The sequence below is a fragment of the Saccopteryx leptura genome, chromosome 4 (genome assembly GCF_036850995.1).
Source record: "Saccopteryx leptura isolate mSacLep1 chromosome 4, mSacLep1_pri_phased_curated, whole genome shotgun sequence".
Taxonomy (NCBI): domain Eukaryota; kingdom Metazoa; phylum Chordata; class Mammalia; order Chiroptera; family Emballonuridae; genus Saccopteryx; species Saccopteryx leptura.
In genome coordinates this window covers 176,373,355-176,400,050 of record NC_089506.1, presented here as the reverse complement: position 1 = coordinate 176,400,050, position 26,696 = coordinate 176,373,355, and positions in this window count along the sequence as shown.

Below are 26,696 nucleotides of genomic sequence, written 5' to 3'. Positions count from 1 at the left end.
TTAACTAATTAATTAATTTTAGTGAGAAGAGGGGTGACAGAGAGACAGACTCCTGCATGCGCCCTGACGGGGATCCCCTTGGCAAGCCCCCTAGGGGGTGAAGCTCTGCCTATCTGAGGCCGCTGCTCTGTTGCTCAGCAACATAGCCATTTTTTTTAACACCTGAAGTAGAGGCCATGGAGCCATCCTCATCACCTGAGGCTAACCTTGCTCAATCCAATTGAGCCATGACTGTGGGACGGGAAGAATGAGAAAGAGAAGCAGGAGAGGGAGGAGTGGAGAAGCAGATGGTCGCTTCTCCTGTGTGCCCAGACTGGGAATTGAACCTGAACCTCCACACACTGAGCTGGCACTCGGCCACTAAGCCAACTGGCCAGGGCTAATCTTTAGTTTTCTTTATTTAATGTATATATCATCATGCTAGTTACCGAAATTTTAATTGAGTTGCTATAATATATTATTATTGAAAGGTCAGACTCTCGGCAACCTCAATTCAACTTAGGTTTATAATTGATTGAATTTTAAAATACACCCACACAGTCACACACAATACAAGACACACGTACTTGGGTCTAAAAATACATTTACATGCTTAAATATCTTATTACCTGCTTGAAGATAACTTTATTTAAAAACTAAGAGCCTAAGGGGCTTTGAAATACTGACTGGTCCAGAATGTTTATCACACAATGCCCATTATTTTTTCCAGATTTCTTCCATCATTCCTGATAAGTATGTGAACGTTCTGCCTTCTGTCCCATGACCTAGCCTTAACCCTTCTGAGAACACAGAGCTGAGCCCTCTGTGATGCCAAGGCAGCGACTGGGACTGTGGGTCACTGCAGTGCAGCTGGTGAGTTCAGAAGCAGACCTTTATTCCTTCGCCTGTTTATTTTTAAATTCCTTTCTGAAGATCAAAATTTGCAACTGCCAAAGGAGTTCAACAGCTAACTAATCCATAGTTCATGTCAATTGATCTTAAAGTTCACGAAGATTCACTTTTCTAAGTGGCTGGCCCCCCATTTACATGTCGACAGAAATTAGAGTAGGTCACACTGGTGACCCAGAGCTCTGAAGGAAAAGCTCTCTAGTGGCCATCTAAAAAGTGATTGGAACAGACTTGCCCTTTGGTAGAAATGCACTGGGACGGAATAATGTCTCTTTTGCCTAAAGATAAGCACTGAAGTGATGTCAGCCATGCTTGGAGAGGGCATGAGAGCAACAAATTCTTATGGCAAAATAAAGTTACTTCCCACAACTCCATAGTTTACTTCCTTTCAGATGATTTTCAATATGAATTGAAAATGTTCCACACTCATTATTTAAATTTTTAAAATTATGCATTTCTCATATTAATTTTATTTTAGAAAAAGCAATTTAAAACATAAAAACTCATTATAGTGATCAACATGGAAGGGCCTATAGCAATATAGTCACAGTCTTAAGATACAACACACTGAGGAAGAATATTGATGATGAGTCTACATGATTAAGGGGTAAGAATCACCTATATTGAGAAAAGTAGTGCAATACAGGTGACATGCAGCTTAACCAAAGTTTAGTGTGTGACAATATCATCTGCATCACTTGATCTTAAAATTGCTTATTTGAAAATAAATTTGACTACTAAGGGGCTAAAAAAAAAGTATCTGCATTTCTCAGGCATTAGCCATGTCTTGAGAACTTTGATGGTAGGGAACTAATTAGTGGAATCCTCTCCTGTCTAAAGTTATCCTTAATTTTGTTAACCTTATCTAGACTTGGTTAAAATTTAAAGAAAATATATTTTAGTTACCCCATAAATGCATAATACTTAAAAATATCAGTCAGATCAAGGATAAATATAAAAGTGTTGGAAGTGATATATGATAAAAGACTTAAAATCTTGAGTCTCCTTTATTATTTGCTGCTGTTTCCTTATGGTTTATTGCTCTAATGTTGGGTTTTAAACCTACAGGTCTTCGTGACTGCTTACTTGAAAGTAGTTTATTATGTATTTAATTGGCCTGACCCTCAGAGTTTCATTTGTATATTTATACAGGTGGACCACAACCCACAAGTCTTTGCACATCAAGAATCTTCGACTTACTGTGAATTTACTTTGAATTCTTGAAATATATGAGTTTTCTGTTTCTCTTTCTTTTCTTTTTCTCTCTTTTTTTTTTCTCAAATAGTCAACCCTTCTCAGTGGAGGGGGTAAGAAAGCACAGCCAGGTCCAGGCTGCTCGTTTTCTTTATTAACATTGTTATACACAGTGGTTTAGTGGCTTCCCTCTACTGAGATTGCTGAGTGAGGAATTTTGGGAAAAAAAACACTATGCTGTTTGATAAGTAAGGTAATTAATGGACCAGTGATTGTCTTGCATGAAATTGCTGTCTTTCATTCTGTTCCTTTTGCTATTCGTGGGGACGCATCACATAATTCTTCAGTGTGCATTAAACCCTTTCCCCCTGTGAAGCTGATTCTTCTCCAGGCTACTAGAGTAAATATAGCTCCTATTGACCCATTGCCTAAGCCAGAAACGTGGGAATTGGACTCCCCAGCACCAGGTACATTTTGCATCTGTCTACTTCTCTTCATCCTCCCTGTACCCCCTACTCCAAGCCAGTCTATTTACCAGGATTATTTCAGTAGTTTTGTAACAGATCTCTCCATTTTGCTCTTAATTCCTTCAATTCATTTGTTACAAAGCATTCGGCATAGCCCTCCCCACCTTAACAATACAGGGCCTTGGGTAGCTCAACTGGGTAGAGCTTGGTCCTAATATGCCACAGTTGTGGGTTCAATCCCCAGTCAGGGTGCATACAAGAATTAAGCAATGAATGCATAAATCAGTGAAACAACAAATTTGGGTTTGTCTTACCCCTATGTAGTCACCGGCCAATAAACTCCTCAAAATGAAAAAAAAAAAAACAAAAACAATAAAAAACCCACATAAATCAGTGTTTCTCTCTCTTGGTCTCTTCCCCTTTATCCCCCCCCCCCTTTTCTCTTTCAAATCAATTTTCTTTTGTATTTGAGATCATGTAAAATAGAATTTCTTTAATACAGCTTTTTTTTGGCTCTGTGCAATCTGGTTCCTAGCTTCTTTTCTGTGTTTATCTTGACCCATTCTCTCCTTTGATTAATTGTCCTCGTTCAAATACACTGGCCTTAATTTAGTTTTCCAAAGGAGCAAAGCTCTTTCCCATCCAAGAACCTTCAGACGTGCTGCTCCCTCTACTTGAAAGATTCCCCTACTTTTTGCCCACTCATCCTTCAAGTCTTAGATTAAATGCTTCTTTCTCTTGGACAGGATCTCTGAAGAACCAATTAAAACAAGTTATACCTTGTTCTTCTCTTTCATAGGGTGTCATAAAGGGTTAATTCAACAAGCCAGAGTGCGAAAACCCTGCACATTCCAAATAAAGGCCTGTGTTCAGGACTATTTCCTCAAAGATAAATAGTGAGCCTTTTGGAGTATTCTGCCTTGTAGGAGATTTTTGTATGCCTGAGGTCTTAGGCATGCATAGAACTATTTTGTAAAGACAGCTTATCCTAACAATGTGACTTACAGTGAATGACTGCTTTTACTCTGGGGTCTAGAGTCTGAGTAGTTGTGGTCAGTCATGCAGGAGCTACATACCTATGTGATTAGCCCCAATAAAAACCCTGAACATTAAACCTGGGAGAAGCTTCCCTGGTTGGCAACACTTTGAATGTGTTGTCTGGCATCATTGCTGGGAGAATTCAGTGCATTCTCATGCAACTCCCCTGGGAGGAAACTCCTGGAATCTTGCACCTGATTTCTTCCAGACTTTATCCCATCTGCCTTTTTCCAATGCTGATTTTAATCTGTGTTCTTTCTCTGTAATAAACTCTAACTGTGAATATAAGTGCATTTCTGTGTCCTGTGAGTAGTTCTAGCAAATTGTCAAGACTGGGAATGTTATTAGAGGGTCATAAGATCTTGTTTGTTTCCATCAAAACAATTATCTCCATCTGTCATTATATATAATGTTTTATTTACATTTTTTGCCTGATTTCTATACATTCTAGTGAGAATCAGGAAATGTGTTATGTTTTTTTTCCTTATATACCCTGTTTCTTGCATAGCACAGTAGGTACTCAATAAATATTTGGGAATTAAAAATTAAATGGACAATATTTGATGAAAATAATTTTACATATTTTTGAAGAACTTTAAGATTTGATGACACTGTCTTCTAGTTTGATTTCAACCTTTAAATATTATGATTTAGCTTTACTACTGAATAATTAGTATATAATTAGAAATAGAAAGTCACCAGGATTTCAGTTGGCTTTACAGATTGTGTAGTATTTTTTTTCCAGAGACAGAGAGAGAGATAGAGAGGGACAGACAGACAGGAACGGAGAGAGATGAGAAGCATGATTTTGTAGTAATTTTAAGAACTGTTTCACTCAGTTCTCTGAGTTAATATATTTTATATGTTTGTATAGGACTCCAACAGTAATCTTTAAGTTTGATATAGAAGATGTTGGAATGACTAATGGAATATAAGAGAGAGACAAAACAATGCAAACAGAATTGTTCGGGTTGCCTTACAAAAACAAAGTGACAGTATTGTGTATTATATCTCCAAAACTTATTCACTTGAATAACTGATACTTTGTATCCCTTGACGAATATCTCTCAACTTCCCTCTCCCCCAGGCCCTGGAAACCACCATTCTACTCTTTGCTTTTATGTGTTTGACTGCTTTGGACCATATATATATATATATATATATATATATATATATATATATATATATATATATATATATATATATATATATATAAATGAGATTATACAGTGTTTATGTGTTTGGTTTGTAGCATAAGTGTAGCATAATGTCCTCCAGATTCATCAATATTGTTGCAATAGCAGGATTTCTTTCCTTTTTAAGGGTGACTAATACTTCATTATGTATCTATATCTATCAACCTAGCTCACATTTTATCATCTCTCCATGAATATTTATTTAGGTTCTTTCCTCATCTTGTGAATAGTGCTGCAGTGAACTTGGGACTGTTTTTATCTCTTTTCCTGACTTCAATACAGTACTTTTGGTTATATACCCAGAAGTGGAATCGCTAGTTTATATGGTAGTTATATTTTTTACTTTTTTAGGAAACTTCATACTGTTCTTTATAATAGCTGTACCAATTATATCCTCAGGAACAGTGTATTAAGGTCCCCTTTTTCTCTACATTCTCTCAACACTTTTGTCTTTTTGATAGCAGTCATTCTAACAGAAGAGAGGTGATATCTTATTGTGGTTTTCCTTTGCACTTTCCTGATGACTAAGTTATTGAGTATCTTGTTGGCCATTTTTGTATGATTTCTTCTGAGGAATATCTATTTAGTTCCTTTGCTAATTTAAAAATTTTGGATTTTTTTCTATAAAGTTGTGTCAATTCCCTACATATTTTAGAAATTAGCTCCTTAACAAATATACAGTTTGCAAATATTTTTCTTTTTTTTTTTAAATAAATTTTTATTAATGGTAATGAGATGACATTAATAAATCAGGGTACATATATTCAAAGAAAACATGTCTAGGTTATTTTGTCATTAAATTATGTTGCATACCCCTCACCCAAAGTCAGAATGTCCTCCGCCACCCTCTATCTAGTTCTCTGTGCCCCTCCCCCTCCCCCTAACTCTCTCCCTCCCTCCCTCCCATGTCCTCCCTCCCCCCACCCCTGGTAACCACCACACTCTTGTCCATGTCTCTTAGTCTCGTTTTTATGTTCCACCAATGTATGGAATCATATAGTTCTTGTTTTTTTCTGATTTACTTATTTCACTCCATATAATGTTATCAAGTTCCCACCATTTTGCTGTAAATGATCTGATGTCATCATTTCTTATGGCTGAGTAGTATTCCATAGTGTATATGTGCCACATCTTCTTTATCCAGTCTTCTATTGAAGGGCTTTTTGGTTGTTTCCATGTCTTGGCCACTGTGAACAGTGCTGCAATGAACATGGGGCTACATGTGTCTTCACGTATCAATGTTTCTGAGGTTTTGGGGTATATACCCAGTAGAGGGATTGCTGGGTCATAAGGTAGTTCTATTTGCAGTTTTTTGAGGAACCACCATACTTTCCTCCATAATGGTTGTACTACTTTACAGTCCCACCAATAGTGAATGAGGGTTCCTTTTTCTCCACAGCCTCTCCAACATTTGCTATTACCCGTCTTGTTGAAAATAGCTAATCTAACAGGGGTGAGGTGGTATCTCATTGTAGTTTTGATTTGCATTTCTCTAATAACTAATGAATCTGGGCATCTTTTCATATATCTGTTGGCCATTTGTATCTTTTCCTGGGAGAAGTGTCTGTTCATGTCCTCTTCCCATTTTTTTATTGGATTGTTTGTTTGTTTGTTGTTGAGTTTTATGAGTTCTTTGTAAATTTTGGAAATTAGGCCCTTATCTGAGCTGTTGTTTGAAAATATCATTTCCCATTTAGTTGGCTGTCTGTTTATTTTGATATCAGTTTCTCTTGCTGAGCAAAAACTTTTTATTCTGATGTAGTCCCATTCATTTATCTTTGCCTTCACTTCTCTTGCCATTGGAGTCAAGTTCATAAAATGTTCTTTAAAACCCAGGTCCATGATTTTAGTACCTATGTCTTCTTCTATGTACTTTATTGTTTCAGGTCTTATATTTAGGTCTTTGATCCATTTTGAATTAATTTTAGTACACGGGGACAGGCTGTAGTCGAGTTTCATTCTTTTGCATGTGGCTTTCCAGTTTTCCCAACACCATTTGTTGAAGAGGCTTTCTTTTCTCCATTGTGTGTTGTTGGCCCCTTTATCAAAGATTATTTGACCATATATATGTGGTTTTATTTCTGGGCTTTCTATTCTGTTCCATTGGTCTGAGTGTCTATTTTTCTGCCAATACCATGCTGTTTTGATTATCGTGGCCTTATAATATAGTTTAAAGTCAGGTATTGTAATGCCCCCAGCTTCATTCTTTTTCCTTAGGATTGTTTTGGCTATTTGGGGTTTTTTTATAGTTCCATATAAATCTGATGATTTTTTGCTCTATTTCTTTAAAAAACGTCATTGGAAGTTTGATGGGAATTGCATTAAATTTGTATATTGCTTTGGGTAATATAGCCATCTTGATTATATTTATTCTTCCTAGCCAAGAACAAGGTATATTCTTCCATCTCATTATATCTTTTTCGATTTCCCTTAACAATGGTTTACAGTTTTCATTATATAAGTCCTTTACATTCTTTGTTATGTTTATTCCTAAGTATTTTATTTCTTTATTTTTTTTGCAATCGTGAAGGAGATTATTCTTTTGAGTTCTTTCTCAATTGTTTCATTGTTGGCATATAGAAAGGCTATTGACTTCTGTATGTTAATTTTGTATCCTGCAACCTTACTGTATTGGCTTATTGTTTCTAATAATCTTTTTGTGGAGTCCTTCGGGTTTTCGATGTATAGGATCATATCATCAGCAAAAAGTGATACCTTTACTTCTTCTTTTCCGATATGGATGCCTTTTATTTCTTTGTCTTGTCTGATTGCTCTGGCCAGAACTTCTAGCACCACGTTAAATAAGAGTGGAGAGAGTGGACAACCCTGTCTTGTTCCTGATTTAAGGTAGAAAGTCCTCAGTTTTATGCCGTTTAATATGATGTTGGCTGATGGTTTATCATATATGGCCTTTATCATGTTGAGATATTTTCCTTCTATACCCATTTTGTTGAGAGTCTTAAATATAAAATTGTGTTGTATTTTATCAAAAGCCTTTTCTGCATCTATTGATAAGATCATGTGGTTTTTGTTCTTTGTTTTGTTGATATGGTGTATTACGTTAACCGTTTTGCGTATGTTGAACCATCCTTGAGATTCTGGGATGAATCCCACTTGATCATGATGTATTATTTTTTTAATATGTTGTTGTATTCGGTTTGCCAGTATTTTGTTTAGTATTTTAGCATCTGTATTCATTAGAGATATTGGTCTGTAGTTTTCTTTCTTTGTGCCATCCTTGCCAGGTTTTGGTATGAGGGTTATGTTGGCCTCATAAAATGTGTTTGGAAGTATTGCTTCTTCTTCAATTTTTTGGAAGACTTTGAGTAGAATAGGAACCAAGTCTTCTTTGAATGTTTGATAGAATTCACTAGTATAACCGTCTGGGCCTGGACTTTTATTTTTGGGGAGGTTTTTAATAGTTTTTCCTATTTCTTCCCTGCTGATTGGTCTGTTTAGGCTTTCTGCTTCTTCATGACTCAGTCTAGGAAGGTTGTATTGTTCTAGGAATTTATCCATTTCTTCTAGATTGTTGTATTTGGTGGCATATAATTTTTCATAGTATTCTACAATAATTCTTTGTATATCTATGTCTGTGGTGATCTCTCCTCTTTCATTTTGGATTTTATTTATTTGAGTCCTGTGCCTTTTTTCCTTGGTGAGTCTTGCCAAGGGTTTGTCAATTTTGTTGATCTTTTCAAAGAACCAGCTCCTTGTTTTATTGATTTTTTTCTATAGTTTTTCTGTTCTCTATTTCATTTATTTCTGCTCTGATTTTTATTATCTCCTTTCTTCGGCTGGTTTTGGGTTGTCTTTGTTCTTCTTTTTCTAGTTCCTTAAGGTGTGAAGTTAAGTGGTTTACTTCGGCTCTCTCTTGTTTGTTCATATAGGCCTTAAGTGATATGAACTTTCCTCTTATTACTGCTTTTGCTGCATCCCAGAGATTCTGATATGTCGTATTTTCATTTTCATTTGTCTGAATATATCTTTTGATTTCTGCGCTTATTTCTTCTTTGACTCATTCATTTTTTAGAAGTATGTTGTTTAGTTTCCACATTTTTGTGGTTTTTTCCCCCTCTTTTTTGCAGTTGAATTCTAGTTTCATGGCTTTATGATCAGAAAATATGCTTGGTACAATTTCAATTTTTCTAAATTTGCTGATATTGTCTTTGTGGCCCAAAATATGGTCAATTCTTGAGAATGTTCCATGTACACTAGAGAAAAATGTATACTCTGTCGCTTTGGGATGAAGTGTCCTGTAGATGTCTATCATATCCAGGTTGTCTAGTATTTCGTTTAAGGCCACTATATCTTTATTGATTCTCTGTTTGGATGACCGATCTAGAGCCGTCAGCGGTGTATTGAGGTCTCCAAGTATGATTGTATTTTTGTTAGTTTTTGTTTTAAGGTCAATAAGTAGCTGTCTTATATATTTTGGTGCTCCTTGGTTTGGTGCATATATATTAAGGATTGTTATGTCTTCTTGATTCAACTTCCCCTTAATCATTATGAAATGACCATTTTTGTCTTTGAGTACTTTTTCTGTCTTGTAGTCAGCATTATTAGATATGAGTATTTATACACCTGCTTTTTTTTGGGTGTTGTTTGTTTGGAGTATTGTTTTCCAGCCTTTCACTTTGAATTTGTTTTTATCCTTGTTGCTTAGATGTGTTTCTTGTAGGCAGCATATAGTTGGATTTTCTTTTTTAATCCATTCTGCTACTCTGTGTCTTTTTATTGGTAAGTTTAATCCATTTACATTTAGTGCAGTTATTGACACTTGTGGGTTCCCTACTGCCATTTTATAAATTGCTTTCTGTTAGTTTTGTATCTTGTTTGATTCTTCTCTTTTGTTTTTCTATCATTTGTTTTTGTTTGTTTGTGTTCCATACTTCTTTCCTCTGTTGCTACCTTTTTTAAGTCAAGTGTTTTGTGGTGGTTTTTTCAAGGGTGGTTACCATTAAGTAATGAAAAGGGTACCTACCATATTCATTGTAGTACCCTATCTTATGAGTATTTCTGCACTTCATCGTCCTTTGCTACTGTTAATCTCCATCCTCTCCCCCCTTTTTTTTCTTTGTTGTCACAGTTTAAGTTTGGTTTTATTGTGTTCTTGGTGGAGCTGTTACTTGTGGTGGTGTTTTCTTTTGTTCTTTGAATCTGGTTGGAAAACCCCCTTTAGTATTTCCTGGAGTGGGGGCTTTCTGATGATAAATTCTCTCATCTTTTCTGTATTTGTGAATGTTTTTATATCTCCTTCGTACTTGAAGGATAGCTTTGATGGGTATAGTATTCTTGGCTGAAAGTTCCTCTCTTTCAGGGCTTTAAATATTGGGGTCCACTCTCTTCTAGCTTGTAGAGTTTCTGCTGAGAAATCTGATGATAATCTAATAGGCCTTCCTTTATATGTTGTACTCTTCTTTTCCCTGGCTGCCTTGAGAATTTTTTCTTTGTCATTGGTTTGTGTCATGTTTATTATGATGTGCCTTGGAGTGGGTTTGTTGGGGTTAAGAAAACTCGGTGTTCTGTTTGCTTCTTGAATTTGAGGCTTTAGTTCTTTCCACAGGCTTGGGAAGTTCTTGTCTATTATTTGTTTGAGTATATTCTCCATTCCATTTTCTTTCTCTTCTCCCTCTGATATACCTATTATTCTTATGTTATTCTTTCTGATGGAGTCAGACAATTCCTGTAGGGCTTTCTCATTTTTTATTATTTTTAAGTCTCTTTCTTCTTCTCTCTGTTGTGCCTCAAGTTGTTTGTCTTCTATTTCACTAATCCTACCTTCAATCTGGGCTGTTCTGTTAGCTAAGCTTGTTACCTCGTTTTTCAGCTCATGAATTGAGTTTTTCATTTCTGTTTGATTTGTTTTTATAGTTTCAATTTCCTTGGTAATATATTCTTTGTGTTCATTGAGTTGTTTTCTGATCTCCCTAAATTGCCTTTCTGTGTTTTCTTGTATATCTCTGAGTATTTTTAAGATTTCTATTTTAAATTCTCTGTCATTTAGCTCCAAGGCTTCCAATATGTTAAGTCTTTTCTCCATAGATTTTTCCACATCTATTTGTGTTACCTCTCTTTCTTTTGTATCCATAATGTTTGATTTCCTCTTTCTTATTGGCATCTGAGGGTGGTCTTGTTGATAGCACTAATTAGAATTAATAAAGAGTAAAAAGTAAAAAAAAAAAAAAAAAAAAAAGCTAAAACACCCCACAAAAAAAAAAACAGTAATAATTTATTATTTCCCCCTTTTTTCTTTCTTCTCTTTTCCTCCTTTCCCTTCCTCAGGGAAATATCGTGATGACCTGTGAATTATATTATGCTAAATGGAACAAAAACTGCCTATAATGGAGGGCCTGATTTGGGGTGAAGAGTTCAAGGGGCAAAAAAAGGGAGTAGGGACCTACTAAATGCAAAAAAAAATAAAAAAATAAAAAAAGGAAGAAAATCTTAGACAAGCATAAGATGATTTGCTTGTAAGTGATGGTCAACTAAGAGATATAATGAGAGGGATAAGAAGGAACCAGAAAAAAGGAGGAAAAAAAAGGAATAATAAAGAAGAAAAAAAATAAAAATAATAAGTAAAAATCTGTTGTATTAAGTGGAGCGAAGACTAAATACAATGGAGACCTTGGGTTGAGAGGAATGCTAGTGAGTTAAAAAGCAACGTAAAAATTACCCAAAATGCCACAAAAATAAACAAACAAACAAGAGAAAAACAAAAACAAAAGCGAAAAAGAAAAATAAAGCCAAAAAAACCCCCTTGAGTCCCAAATTAACTAATTTGTTCGTGATTGAGGATTAAATGGGAGGAAAGTAAAACGAGAAAAGAAAAAACAAATAGAAAGGAAAAAATAAGAAAAAGAGAAAAATGAAGGAAGAAAAAAAAAGGAAGAGAAAAAAACAAAATAAAGCAAAACAAAAAAAAAAACAAAAGAGGAGAGAGTGAGAGTTAAGTGTTTTGGAGTATAACCTTAAAGGAAGGTGAGGATGAAGAAGAGAAATAAAATGTAACACCCATGGGTAGTATAGTTCAAGAAAAGGGAAGCATAAGATGGGCAGAGAATAGAAGGACCGAGGTGGAGGAAATAGAAATAATAATAATAAAGGCAATAAGATAGAAGAAACAAACAACAACAAAAAAAAAATTAGTGGAACAAGTTGTAAAGTCTGTGTATTTTTCTTGATTTTGAGAGGTTAACTTCTTCCTTTTTCTTTTCTCTCCCTTTTCCTGGTCGGTGACTCTGTACCCCAGGCTCTGCCCCTGTGTCACACTTAGGTAGGGATTTGCAGTTGATGGGATTCTATGGCAATGTCATATAATTGGCTTTAATCTTGCTGGTAGTCAAGGCTTGTTGGCGTTTGCAGGGTCCAACGATGAGAGAGTTTGCTTTCCTGGAGTCTCTCTCCTAGTCCCCCCTTCCTGAATTAGCAGCCTGGTGATCCAGCTATAAGGCTGCAACAGCTTCTGCCTGGGGAGTAAGAGGCTCAAAGAGCTGGGAAATCCCCACTCTATCCCCACTCAGCGCAAGGCTTTGGGAAAGGCTCTGGCAGTCAGAGCCTCCAGTGTAATCAGGCAGGCAGGAGTGGGAGTCAGTTGTTGTCAAGGTGACTGTTTAGCACCTAGCATTCAGTTGGACCACTCAACCCAGGCTTTCCACACTTTGTAGCCTGTTTTGGCTGGGAAGAAGAGGCACTAGTCTCTGCTTGCGACTAGTGTAGTATAGATCTTATTATCTTCCAAGTCCCTCTTGTTAGCGTTTATCCCTGAATATGGAAGCTCTATCAATCAGAAGTTGCCCCCGCCCCTTTAGCGAGAGGCACTAAAAAATATCACGCCTCTTGTCTTGGATCGCTGAACTGAGAGAGATCTTATCAATTAGAACCTGTGGGTGCGCAGATTTCACGGGTTAAGCTAATTTCAGTGATTGGGTCCGCAGCTGTGCTCCCGAAGGTATTTCAGGCTGCCTGAGCGCCCCTCCCCCAACGCTTGATTGTTAGCTTGAATGGCTGGGTGAGGTGCCCCGCCCATGGAGAGAATCTCCCAAGTAGGGAAGACCGCCTTGGCACCTCTCCCGCTCCTCCCGCTGCTGGCGGCTGGGGCGCACCGGGCACAGGATAATGGGGCACCCTGGGTGTGCGGGCCAGTAGGGCGCTCTGGGCGCATGGCTTGCCCAGGGCACGCGTGCGAATGGGGTGCTCCGGGCACCGGTGGCTGGGGTCTCTCACTCGCAGTGCGTGGGCCGCTGGGAACGTTAGCGGTGCTTGCTCTGCAACCGGACCGGGCGCGCGCCGGCGGCTGCTCGCTGCTCCCGAGTGTGGGCGGTGCTCGCTCTGCAACCGGACCCGGCGCGCACTGGCGGCTGCTCGCCGCTCCCGAGTGTGGGCGGTGCTTGCTCTGCAACCGGACTGGGCGCGCGCCAGCGGCCGCTCGCCGCTCCCGAGTGTGGGCTGACTCACCAGAGGCGCACTCCCTCCACGGCTTGAATGAACGTCCCTGCGGTAGCTTCCTCTACACCCTCCTTTCTCAGATTCAAGTGATAACGGTCCTTTCGCTTTCAGTTTGTGTGGAACTCCGGAATGCTCCGAGGATAAATTTTTCTGTTTCTAGTTGATAAATTTGTTGTGATTTTGGGGAGATCTGTCGGACGCGCTGCTCACGGTGCCATTTCCGTGACGTCACTCAAATATTTTTCTCCTATTCTTAGGACTGCCTTTTCACTCTGACAGTTGTTTACTTTGATGTGCAGAATCTTTATACTTTTAAGGAAACCCACTTTTGCTTTTTTTTTTTTGCAACGGAGACAGAGAGACAGAGAGGGAAAGATAGGGACAGACAGACAGAAAGGGAGAGAGATGAGAAGCATCAACTCATACTTTCAGCACCTTAGTTGTTCATTGATTGCTTTCTCATATGTGCCTTGACTGGGGGCTACAGCAGAGCAAGTAACCTCTTGCTCAAGCCAGCGACCTTGGGCTTCAAGCCGGAGACTTCGGGGGTTTGAACCTGGGTTCTCTGCATCCCAGTCCAGTGCTCTATCCACTATGCCACCACCTGGTCGGGCTCCACTTTTGCTTTTGTTGCCTATGTTTTTGGTGTCATATCCCAAAAACTGTTGCCTAGACCAATGTCAATAAAAATTTCCCCTATGTTTTCTACTGATGGTTTTTATAATTTCAGCTTTTATGTTTAAATCTTTAAATCATTTTGAGTTGATTTTTGTATATAGCATGAGATGAGTTCAATTTCATTCTTCTGGGTGTGGATATCCAGTTATTGCAACACCCTTTATTGAAGAGACTATCTTTTCTTCATTGTGTGTTCTTGTTACCCTTGCCAAAGATTAGTTGACTGCAGATGTGAGGAATTATATCTGGGCTCCCTGTTCTGTTCCATTGATATATTGTTATGTTCTTTTTTTATTTTTTTTATGCCCATACCATAGAATTTTGGTTACGATAGCTTTGTAATAGATTTGGACACTAGGTAGTGTGATAACTTTAGCTTTGTTCTTGCTCCAGATTGCCTTGGCTAATTGAGATCTTTTGTGGTTCCACATAAATTTTAGATATTTCCTATTTTTAAAAAAATGCCTTTGGGATTATGATAGAAGTTGCATTGAAGAAAAATCAGCTCTGGAGACCTACTATAAAATCCTGTGACTATACTTATTATTGTATACTTGAAATTTACTAGGAGGGTGGATAGTAAGCATTCTTATTACCACCACAACAAAAAGAACATGGTAATTATATGAGGTAATAAATATGTTAATAGCTTGATTGTGGTGATTATTTCACAATTTATAGGTATATTAAATCATCAAGTTGTACACCTTTAATTGTCAATTATACTTTAGTAAAGCTGTGGAAAAAAATAAATTGAGGCAATAAGTAATGAGCTGTCACTGGAAGGAGAATTCTAAAGCTATAAAGAGCATAATTAATTAAAGGACTTTGTAACTTGCTCTTGACCCACATTTGAAATTGCAGAGTTAGTAAACCAGGACTAGAAATCTCCAAAGAATGAAGTGGAATAGATGAAAGCTTGACTTTATAAATAGAAAGAATGAGGTAATGAAGAATTAATTTAGAAGTTTTAAAAAATATCTGTTTTAGTGACTGATTAAAAAACATAGTCCACTGTTTTCTACATGCCCTTGATTTTATCTCTGTGTTCTGAGCAACTTGAAGGTATTTCTTCCTTGTCCTGCGGCACTGTCTGCTGTTGGTGGAGCCCGATGTGGGAAGAAACAGAGGAAAGAAATTAGGGGGCCGTCAGAATCCAGTCATGATATATGGCTGGTCACTGAAAGTGAGTGCTCATTTCCAGAGATTCTAGATGTGACCTCTCAGGACACACTTTTTAACGTTAATGTTAATTTTACTCATTTCCTAAATCAGACATAGTTTGTGGCATGAGTTGAAATGCTCATACCCTGTAAAGGAGATGGTACTAAAGTGTCTTTGCTTTTTGTTTGTTTGTTTGTCTGGCACACATTCCTCTTCCTCTTTTTTTTTTTTCATGAAGCACTCAGGTTTCCCATTAAGGGTTTTAAGGGTTTATTATTCCCTGCCCATGACTTGGTTAGGTGACATTTGCTTGCCCAATCAGATGTACACCTGTAAATTAAAATCTGAAGTAAAGATATCAACCAGGAAATGGTTTTCCCACCTCTGGCTCTGAAGAGACAGTCATTAAATTTTTCTATCTTTATTCTAAGAAATGTTCTTATTTACAGAGGAATTGTTCTTAACCTCTGAGATGCTGTATTCAGACAGCTAGAGCCCCAAGGTTGAAAAGCGCTAATTTCTCATTGCCAGGAAGACCCATCGGTGAAGGGTGGTGTGTCTTGAGGAAGTTTGGGAGCTGATGGAGATGTGTTCAAGCAAATGTATTTTCAGGGCCTTGAAATATCCCTTATGTAATAGTACTTTTATTCTAATCAATACATGATCTATCACTGAAGCAAAAACTTCTTAGTATACTTATCACTGGAAAACCAGATCTGGTTACTGCTGCTCCACAGTAGAGTGAAGTCAGTGAAATAAACCTCTGCATTTAGGCTATGAAACTCTATCTTCTAGTCATTCATTATTGTTCAATAAACGTCTACTGAGCGTACACTATATCTAACACGCAGTGCTACCAGCATCTGGAGCATCTTTCCAGTGCATATTTTTGTGACTAATATTTTATCTAATGATAAACTTAAGACTTAAAGAAAAATGTCATTTCAGACAAATATGGATCAAACATAAAGTTTTTAAAGAATTTTAAGAAACTTATTTCTGTAAAACAACTATCCTTGTTAACACTTCTTAAATACAGGTGTAGTATTTAACCTTCCATGATTTCAAAAGATTCTCCTGCTGACTAACCTTAATTCTTCTTTGAAAATTATTTTATGCCTTTTCTTCCTTCATTGTATCTATAGACTAGCTGACACCTTTCAATAATTCTTTGTTTAGTTAATATTATAGTATTAATAAAAAATCCTTTATATAATTAAGACAGTCACATTTCAGTCTTTTTCTTCTTCAGGCTAAGTAATTCAACTATGTCAACCTTTATACCATAATTAAACTGAAGATTGCTTTAGAATAATTTAATCACATTACTCAAGTGTCCCCCAATCAAACCAGGTGCCTGGTAAGAAGAACGGTGGTTAGTGGCCTTATAAAGCTAAGGAGGTTCCATCTTATGTGCTATACTTAACTAGGGACTTCCATCTGGCAGAGACTTGGAGGAAAACACACAGAAAACCAGTCACAGCCATGGATCCCAGGGTTTGATACTTACACGAATTACGCAAAACAGGCATGGATCAATGCCTCATGAACTTTGAGAAAAGTTCTGAGCATAGTACTCAGTGTTTTTTCAATAATGTGCTAAAAAGATTAACTTCCAAATAAAGCAAGTTTGTATCTGATGCCTGTCCAGTGATAGTATAGGGGGCAAGGTTAGACTTGCATGGGCAACTCTAATTCTCAAGAAAGAAATCTTTATTAGCATATGCTTAAGGCAATGTTAAGAGCCCATGGCTAAGTGATCTCATATGCACCTCATTATCCCATGTCTTTTGTCCTCTGCTGGGAATAGGGGTGGGGATGGTGGTCCAATTGCTGGCTTACCTTACCACCCGGCCATGAGTCAAGGTATGTGTTTGCCATCAGTCTCTCTTTGGTCATAATTGTTCTGCACCTTTTTAAACTACCTTTTTTTCTTACCTTTGAAACAACAAATAGATTTTAACATATTCTTTTTTTTTTTTTTTTTTTTTTTTTTGAAGCTGGAAACAGGGAGAGACAGTCAGACAGACTCCCGCATGTGCCCGACCGGGATCCACCCAGCACGCCCACCAGGGGCATAGCTCTGCCCACCAGGGGGCGATGCCCTGCCCATCTTGGGCGTCGCCATGTTGCGACCAGAGCCACTCTAGCGCCTGAGGCAGAGGCCACAGAGCCATCCCCAGCGCCCGGGCCATCTTTGCTCCAATGGAGCCTTGGCTGCGGGAGGGGAAGAGAGAGACAGAGAGGAAAGCGCGGCGGAGGGGTGGAGAAGCAAATGGGCGCTTCTCCTATGTGCCCTGGCCGGGAATCGAACCCGGGTCCTCTGCACGCTAGGCCGACGCTCTACCGCTGAGCCAACCGGCCAGGGCAATTTTAACATATTCTAAAGATATCTTAGACAAAATATATGTTCTAGAAGGAACCCGGGCCCTCGGACTGCTGCCTATTCGGTAAGCAGGAGGCATACAGGCGTATTAGGCTGCAATTGGAGGAGGGGACCATGCTTTTGCCACAGTCTTGGAGAAGTGTGACCCCCCCTCCCCCCCGTGTCAGTGGAACAAGAATTCTTTGGATTCAGGAGAGGCATTCTGTGTATCATCTCTGTGGCTAAATCAAGACCTGTACTCTGGTCCCTCTCATTTTTTCTCCTCTTTAACGTGTGCTGATGTTATGGAATGAATTGTGTTCCTTCCAAATTCATATGTTGAAGTAGTAACCTCTAATATATCAGAATGTCACTGTATTTTGGACATAGGCGTAGAGAACCACTACGTCTGAATGCGTCTGGCCTATGTGCAGCTGAGAGCAGAGGAAGGGTTCTGCTCGGCCTCGAGTGACCTGGCAGGACAAGGTCACAACACACTTGAAGGCTGTTTGTAGTATTGACACCAAAAGCAGGGTGGCAAGCACACAGAGCCACCACAGGCTCAGGATGTCCTGATATGCTTGTAGGGTAGAGTGTTACCTAGTTATCACCTCCACCCCCCAGCACAATACGCTCTTGTTTGAGCATATAAAATAAATGGTTTTCCAGGGTCGGGGTCATTGTGTCCCCATCAGAGCACAATGTCCCACCTGGCCCAAACTCTGTCTAGGTCTCTGTGTTTTCCTTAATCCTCCATTGCCCCCACTCAAGTCTTTACTTCCCCACACCAGTCACAGCAAGTGGCTTCTGAACAGGGACCCAAGTATGGGGGAACTCCACATATCAGGTGAGAGGACGCTCCTTGAAGAAGACGGGCGTCAGATACAAGTTGAGGTAAGGAGTGGATTTTCACCAGGTGTAAAGCATGGGCAACTCTAATTCTCAAGAAAGAAATCCTTATGAGCATATGCTTAAGGCAATGTTAAGAGCCCATGGCTGTACTGTCTGTGGGAGTCAGCTTTCTGAATTTTTACATTTTGTACCGGAGACATTCCCCCAGTTCCCTGTAGAGGGGATTCTTAATGAGAAAACCTGGGAAAAGGTTGGTAAGCAATTGAAGACTCGTTATACAGCAGAAGGTCCAAATAAGATTCCAGTTACGGCCTTCTCCTTGTGAAATTTAATTAGAGATTATCTTGATCCTACCTGAGAAGAAACTCATTTCTCCCTTTCCATCAGGCACTTTAGCTGACCATTTAAAAGAAACAGTAAGAAGTTATGAGGGTCTTTGTACTCCTTCCCTCCTTCTGCACCCCCTCCTCCCATTGCAGCTAGAGTGGAGGAGAAGGAGTTGGAACCTCCCCCTGGAGTATAGACAAGAGTTAGAACGAGAGGCGGAGGAAGATCGGGGAGAATGGGAGGAGGATTCTTTTGCTCCTGAAGAACTTAGACATAGTTTTTCTGATATGACTGTGAGGATTTTAGGTCAGCAGATTGGAATTTAACTCTTGCTTTACAGTACCCCCCTATTTCTTACTGCCCTAATGGCACCAGTCATGTATTAAGCGGGTTCCGTCATTGGATTGAATGTGCTTATAGTCTGCCAAAATGCTTTAATATTATAGGAATGGCCGAACAAGATTGTGATTGGTCTCAAAGATTTGATGTTTCTCATCCTTATCACAATTATATGACTCCTGGAGGTTTTATAAGCAATATACTTGTAACTGTTTCCAACTGCCTCCAAAGGGAGCTTGGCGTTTAGCTGCTGCAACAGATTTTGTAACTTTTACCCAAAATCTTTCAGCTTCTGTCCTTTCCCCCTGTGTCACTTCACCCTTTTGTTATGGCCTCCAAGCATGTGTCCAGCCTCTGTATGTACTTTTGGCTGGTCTAGTAAATATCACTCCAACTGGACCATATTATGCAGCCCAGTGTGTTCATTGTACTCTGACAAATTCTATCACTAGATATAATAAAGGACAGGACATTTTAGTATTAAAACAACCATCTTCTCTTATGCTTCCAGAAAATATTTCTGGACCCTGGTATCATGATGCAGGGCTCCAACCTTTATAAGATATACACCAATTACTTATCCACATGTTCAAAAGACTTGTTGGCCTGATTATATTTGGCATAGTAACCCTAGTAGTAGGCTTATGAGCTTCCACGATAACAGGAGCTACTGCTCTTACCCAAGGTATTCAAAATGCGCACTATGTTAATCAATTGGCTCAAAAGACTTCCTTGGCTTTACATGATCAAGAACACATTAATTTAAAGCTAGAGGCAAAGCTGAATGCATTAGAAGCTACAGTTCTGAATTTAGGTAATCAAATTCAGAGCATTAAAGTACGCCAACAACTCCTATGTCATGCAGCCTTTCAGTAGATCTGTTCCCTCTGTTCCCTATAGTCAATCCCAGTGGGAATGGAAGAAAATCAAAATGCATCTTCAAGAAATTTGGAATAATAATAATAATATTAGTACTGATGTAGCTAAGCTACATAAACATATTCAAAATATTCAAGACAACCGTGATGATGTTGTTAGCCCAGCACAATTAGCAAATCAACTTCTTAATGATTTACAAGGCTTTAACCCTTTTAATATACTTTAACATACTGCTTGGCATTTGATTGCTTTAATAATATGTTGTATAATTTTGTTTTGTTCATTTTCAGTCAGGTGTCGGATCATTCAAAGACAGCTCTTCCAAGCAAGCATAGCACGCCATCGCCTGCATTTAAAAAATAAAAAAAGCGGTGATGTGGGAGAGTGGCCTGAGACTGGAATGTTGCTGTAAACAGATATCCTTCCTGCGGACTTAGGGACGCCGGGTCCCTGACATGATTATCTGCACAGAAGGCTTCTGTCCTCTGTTTGCCACTTCCTATCTCCCCCAAATTGTGCTTACTAGAGGATGATTACCTCGTGAACTAAAGCTTTATGATAAGTAAATAAATGCTTGCATTTAAGAAATAAAAAAGGGAGACCCTGGCCGGTTGGCTCAGCGGTAGAGCGTCGGCCTGGCGTGCGGGGGACCCGGGTTCGATTCCTGGCCAGGGCACATAGGAGAAGTGCCCATTTGCTTCTCCACCCCGCCCCCTCCTTTCTCTCTGTCTCTCTCTTCCCCTCCCTCAGTCAAGGCTCCATTGGAGCAAAGATGGCCCGGGCGCTGGGGATGGCTCCTTGGCCTCTGCCCCAGGCGCTAGAGTGGCTCTGGTAGCAGCAGAGCGACGCCCCGGAGGGGCAGAGCATCGCCCCCTGGTGGGCAGAGCGTCCGCCCCTGGTGGGCGTGCCGGGTGGATCCTGGTCGGGCGCATGCGGGAGTCTGTCTGACTGTCTCTCCCCGTTTCCAGCTTCAGAAAAATACAAAAAAAAAAAAAAAATAGAAATAAAAAAGGGAGAGGTGTGTCTGAATGCATCCAGCCTACATACAGCTGAGCGCAGAGGAAGGGCCCTGCGCAGCCTCTAGTGACCTGGCAGGACAAGGTCACTAAAACAACTTGACGGCTCTTTGTGCTGTTGATGCCAAAAGCAGGGTGGCAAGCACACAGAGCCACCACAGGCTCAGGGTGTCCTGATATGCTTGCAGGGTAGAGCGTTACCTAGTTATCACCTCCACCCCCCAGCACAATACACTCTTGTTTAAGCATATAAAATAAATAGTTTTCCAGGGTCGGGGTCATTGTATCTCCATCAGAGCACAATGTCCCACCTGGCCCAAACTCTATGTCTTTGTGTTTTCCTTAACCCTCTGTCGCTCCCATTCAGGTCTTCACTTCCCTGCACTGATCGTGGCACATAGGGCCTTTAAAGAGTTAATTAAGATTAAATGAGGTCAGCCTAACCAGGCAGGGGTGCAGTGGATAGAGCGTCAGACTTGGATGTGGAGGACCCAGGTTTGAAACCCTGAGTTTGCTGGCTTGAACGCAGGCTCATCTGGTTTGAGCAAGGCTCATCAGCTTGAGCCCAAGGTCACTGGCTTGAGCAAGGGGTCACTCAGTCTGCTGGAGCCCCGATCAAGGCACATATGAGAAACAATCAATGAACAACTGAAGTGCCACAACAAAGAATTGATGCTTCTCATCTCTTCCCCTTCCTCTCTGTCTGTCCCCATCTGTCCCTCTCTCTGTCTCTGTCAAAAAAAAAAAAAAAAAAAAAAAAAAAAAGAAGAAGAAGAAGATGAAATGAGGTTGTATGGGTAGAATCTAGTACAATATGACTTGTGTCATTGTTAGGAGAGGGAGAGACACCAGGGAAAAGGTCATGTAAGGAAACAGCAAACCATGGAGAAAGGCCTCAGGAGAAACTAATCTTGTAGACACTTTGATCTCTGACTTCTAGCCTCTAGTACTGTGAGAAAATTAATTTCTATTGTTTAAGCCGCCCAGTCTGTATTTTATTACTACAACCCTAGTAAACTAACACAACTAATCCTATGGCCAGGGCTATGCCAGGAAAGCACTAGTATATGAACGTTTTTTCTTCCTAGCCATGACTAGAACCTCCTGGGGATTTCACACATGAACACAGTATTTATTCTTTACTCTTAACTTCAAAGAAGCTATTTTTGGATGAAGAAATTTCTTTATGAGTTATAATTAGAATTTGAGGCCAAGCCAAGAAGAAAGACCTCCAGAGGCTTCTCTTTGCTCTAGGAATAGGATTGTAAACTTAAATGGGTCAGTCAATGTTCTTTAAGTTCAAGGCCATGCCCAGTCCCTGCTGTTATTACCTACGGTGAAAAAAAATTGACTTGATGTCATTCTTGAATGATGAACTGTGCTTTTCTTAAAAACAAAAAGCTGGCTAATTTCCATAATATATATTTTATAATTGGAACCATTTATCTGTCTTTCCAATTTTTTCATTTAAGTTTAAATCACATCTATGCCCTTTCCTCTCTCTCTCTCTCCCTCTCTCACTATCTCACACACACACACACACACACACACACACACACACACACGAGTGTGTTGACACAATATACATAAATTCCAGTAACAATAAATTAAAATGTTTAAAGATGGGCCAGATGAACACTTTTTTTAGGGGACAAAGATAACCCTTAATAATCTGTCAGGAGTTTTGTGGTGCTGAGGGCCAGTAATGAGCCCTGGCTGGTTGGTTCAGCGGTAGGAGCATTGGTCTGGCATGTGGATGTCCTGCAAGTGGGTCTGGATTCCCACTTTGGGCACACAGAAGTCACCACTGCTTCTATACCCCCAACCACTGCTTTCTCTCTTTTTTTCCTGGAGCCATGGCTTGATTGGTTCAAGCGCATCAGCCCTGGGCACTGAGGATGGCTCTATGGAGCCTCCGCCTCAGGCACAAAAGATAGCTCAGTTGCATCATGGCCCCAGGTGGGCAGAACATCAGCCCCAGATAGAGGTTGCTGGGTGGGTCCCAGCTGGGGTGCATGAGGGAGTCTGTCTCTCTATCTCCCTTCCTCTCACTTGAATAAAGAGGGCCAGTAATGTATGAAGAAATCCAATTGGAGTGCTCATGCTAGGATTGATTCTACTACCAATTGGCTCAAGTGTCCACATCTGTAAAAGGAGGGTGTTGGTTATCTCTAATTCTGTCATGGAAGGATTCTATAACAAAAGGTAAAGAAAATAATTGGAAACCTGGAATTATACCTTCAAGTGCTAGCTGTTGGCCACATTATTTGAACCTCTACATTTTCCTAGCTTAGTCAAAAAAACTCAATGTGAACCCCTTTCTGGTCTAGCAATTTAGATCTCCACCTTTTCTCCAGGTAATCGATGGTCAGCATTTGAAATTTATACCCTAAAGCAAGATTTTCAAACCCAATACCTTTAGTCTACCAAGGGGGCTGAGGTGTTGGTGAGCTGAAGAGCAGAGCACTTAGACTGTCCAGAGGTGCATGCAGGATTCTGCCCTGTATGGTATAGCTGTCACATAAGATGACAGGATCCATGGCTGCCACTTCTTCCGGGTGTTAAAGAGAAGCAGGACATCCAGATTTTAATATCAAATATCCTAATTTTAAAATGCTTGCAACCAATATATTTTTAAACTTATGTATATGGGAAATAAATATGCCTTCTATTACTTAATATTCCCATAGTTCTCAAAGTGGGAGATATGCAAACTTCCCCTGACATTGTGTTCGAAGTGGCCACCTTTGTGGTAAGTCTGTGGCAGTGGTTTAAAGCTATGTTTCCTCAGAGCCTAGCCTGTCTACTTGTATTATTATTTTTTACTGGGCCTAAAACTTCATTTGAACAAAAGGTCATTTCCATAAATATGTGTAAAGTGTTTAAGACAGTAATGGCCACATAGCAAGCACTATTTAAGTGTTAGCTATTGTTATTAGTAAAAGAGTTTGTAAGACATATTCTATAAGAATCATGAGTTATGTCCTAATTATTCTACTTTGTTGTTCTGAAAAAAAATCCATCCTTCAATTTCATGAAATTCAAAAGCATTTTAAAGCATCTTTTAAGTTTTTATGATATTCAGCAGTAGCTATGCTTTATGTAAGGCTTTAATGTGCAAAAATCCAAAGCAATCCTTTGCTAGTTTGCAACCTCACTTTTGCTATTTTTGCTTTTAGATTAAAAAAAAAAACACTTTATGGTTTCATTTTTTATCTAGGTTACCCACAGCTGGGCTGACTTGGGGGATTTTACCTTTGGAACTCAGAGTACAAATAGTTCCATCAATATTCTATTTCCCAAAGGTATGCTAATTCTCATGAATAATCACAACAATCACAGCAAAGTTTTAGAGATTTTAACTGGATCATTCCTCTGCAGTTGCTGTAATAAGAGTCTGTATTAGAAGCTAGTTAACTTGATGATCCTCTCACATTCTGGCTTCTGACCTACCTTTCTAATCTTTCACTATAACAACCAAAACTATTTTACTGTCTTCCTTTGATAACATGATTATCTGTGCCTGGAATGCTTCTTATCTCTTTGTCAAAATCTTTCTCATCTTTCAATGCTGATTTCAAATCTATTTCCTCCAGGAAGCCTTTCTTGCTTCTTCAGTACTGGAACCACTGTGTGCCAACCCTGACCGTTTCTCCTTCCAGGCCTCTTAGCAGGGGGTTCTTGTATCTGATGGTACTCACCAACTAGTTATTAGACATTCTTGCATACCCTTTACAGCTCCCTACTAGACTTTCCACTTCCTGAAGGTGTGGAGATAACTGACAGTTTGTGAAGCACTAGTGCACTTGTAATTAAATCAGGGATGTTCCTGTGTCTTGGCTTAGAGGTATTGACTGTTGGTCCCTTTTAAAATCTCAGATGTTAAGTCTTGACATAGCCAATGGTTTCAGTAGCACTTCCTATTTTCCTTCAATCACATTTGAACTGAACACTCAAGTGGTATTGGGTTGAGTCCTTTTTTCTTAATTTTTTTTCTTATATTCAATAGATAGAGCCTTTTCTTGACTCTGTAGCATTTCATATCCTCAGTAATATATTGAGTTCTTGGTTACCTCAAATGTTTTATAGATTCTTTTTGAGGTTGAGGTAAATTGAGATTGTGATGCCTACCATTCTTTAACATTGCCATGATTTCCCAAGAAGCCTGTGTAGACCTTGATATTCACTTTGCTTAGGCATTTGGGAGGACCCTTACGGAGTAACCGGATCACAAAGTGGCATTCAAATTCTGACTGGTGTCCACTGAGGGCTCACAGATGACACAGGATGACGAGCATCTCCAATACCAGCATGAATGTCATGGTGAGCTGGGTATTTTTATTTCCCACAACTTAAGTGCTTGTATGTTCCTGTCTGTTCTGAAATAGAACCCAGTTATACCTGTTGTCCCTGTGTAACCATTAACTGTGACCTCTTGGCCTTGACTAGTTGGCTCAATGGATAGAGTGTCAGCTGGTGTGTGGACGTCCTGGATTCAATTCCCAGTTAGGGCACACATGAGAAGCGACTATCTGCTTTGCTTCCCTTCCTTTTCCTCCCTTCTCTCCCTCTTCACCTCTCACAGCCAATGTCTCAGTTGGTCTGAGCATCAGCCTCAGGCCCTGAGCATAGCTCAGTTGATTTGAGCATCAGTCCCAGATGGGGGTTGCTGGGTGGACCTGGCTGGAGTCTGTCTCTATATCTCCCTTCCTCTCACTTAAAAAAAAAACAACCCAAAAAACCAGTGACCTTTTGTACCTTCAAAAGTATCTCAGTTTAGATAATAACTATTGAAGACCTACAAATTGAGAGGGGATGAGAGACTAGATGGAATATGAAGATGTGCTCCTGGGAGCTGGGATCGCTATCTTCCTGAGTTCAGTACATTTAGTAAGATCCTGCAATTAGATTGAGTCCTTACCTCCATGAGGCATCCTTAATAACTCTGCAGGGCCATGGCAATGTGTGTATGTCATGGGTGCTGTTACTGGTAATACATAGTCATTGATTCCCATAATGTGGTTGGCACAGTTAATAACTATAGAAGTCACGGAACCCAAAGGCTTTTTGGTAGCCAGATATGATGACAGTGGGAAATAGCTGATGGATTCTTCTGGCAGACGGGCATTTTCAGAAACTTTCTCTCCCCTAATGGACCCCTGAATTCAACTAAGGGATCTGAGTTGCCTTTTAGGTGATTCCTCTAATTGGTCTTGCCTCAAATTTCTTATAAACAACAGGATTCACATATGTATTTTTCCTCTGTGGTCTATATTATATTTTACATTCACAAGGGCCTTCTAATACCCTTGTGAGTTAGAACCTCGCCTTTGAGATGTTGAGATTATGCTCTTTTTCTCGGCCATTCGGGGACAGTGCTGTGCAGCTGAGTTGGACACAAAATTCAAGATAAGTTTGAAAAGAGAGAGTTTATAATAAAATAGAATAAAATATATCAGTAGATGTCAGAAGACTTGCTTTGGAGTTTGACTGTGAAAAAGCTCATTAGTCAAGAGACTTCTCAGATTTCCCAGAGTTTTAATCCTAACTCCTGTCTCCACTTTTAATCCTGCAGCTGATTCTTAACCATGTTATCCAAATACAGACTGGTCTAATGGCTTGTCTTAGGAACCTGATAGCCTGCATATGATTTGGGGGGCTAATGGAAACACGAAAAAATTAGTATTTACAGCTAATGGAAACATGAAAAATTGAAGTCATCAATGATATTTCCTAAATTTTCTGAATAGATTCTGGAGTGCAGTGGGTAAAAACAATAGCCCTGTGACTAGGCTTCAGGGGGTCAAGTCCTCATTTCCCCACTTAATAGCTGCATGATACGTAC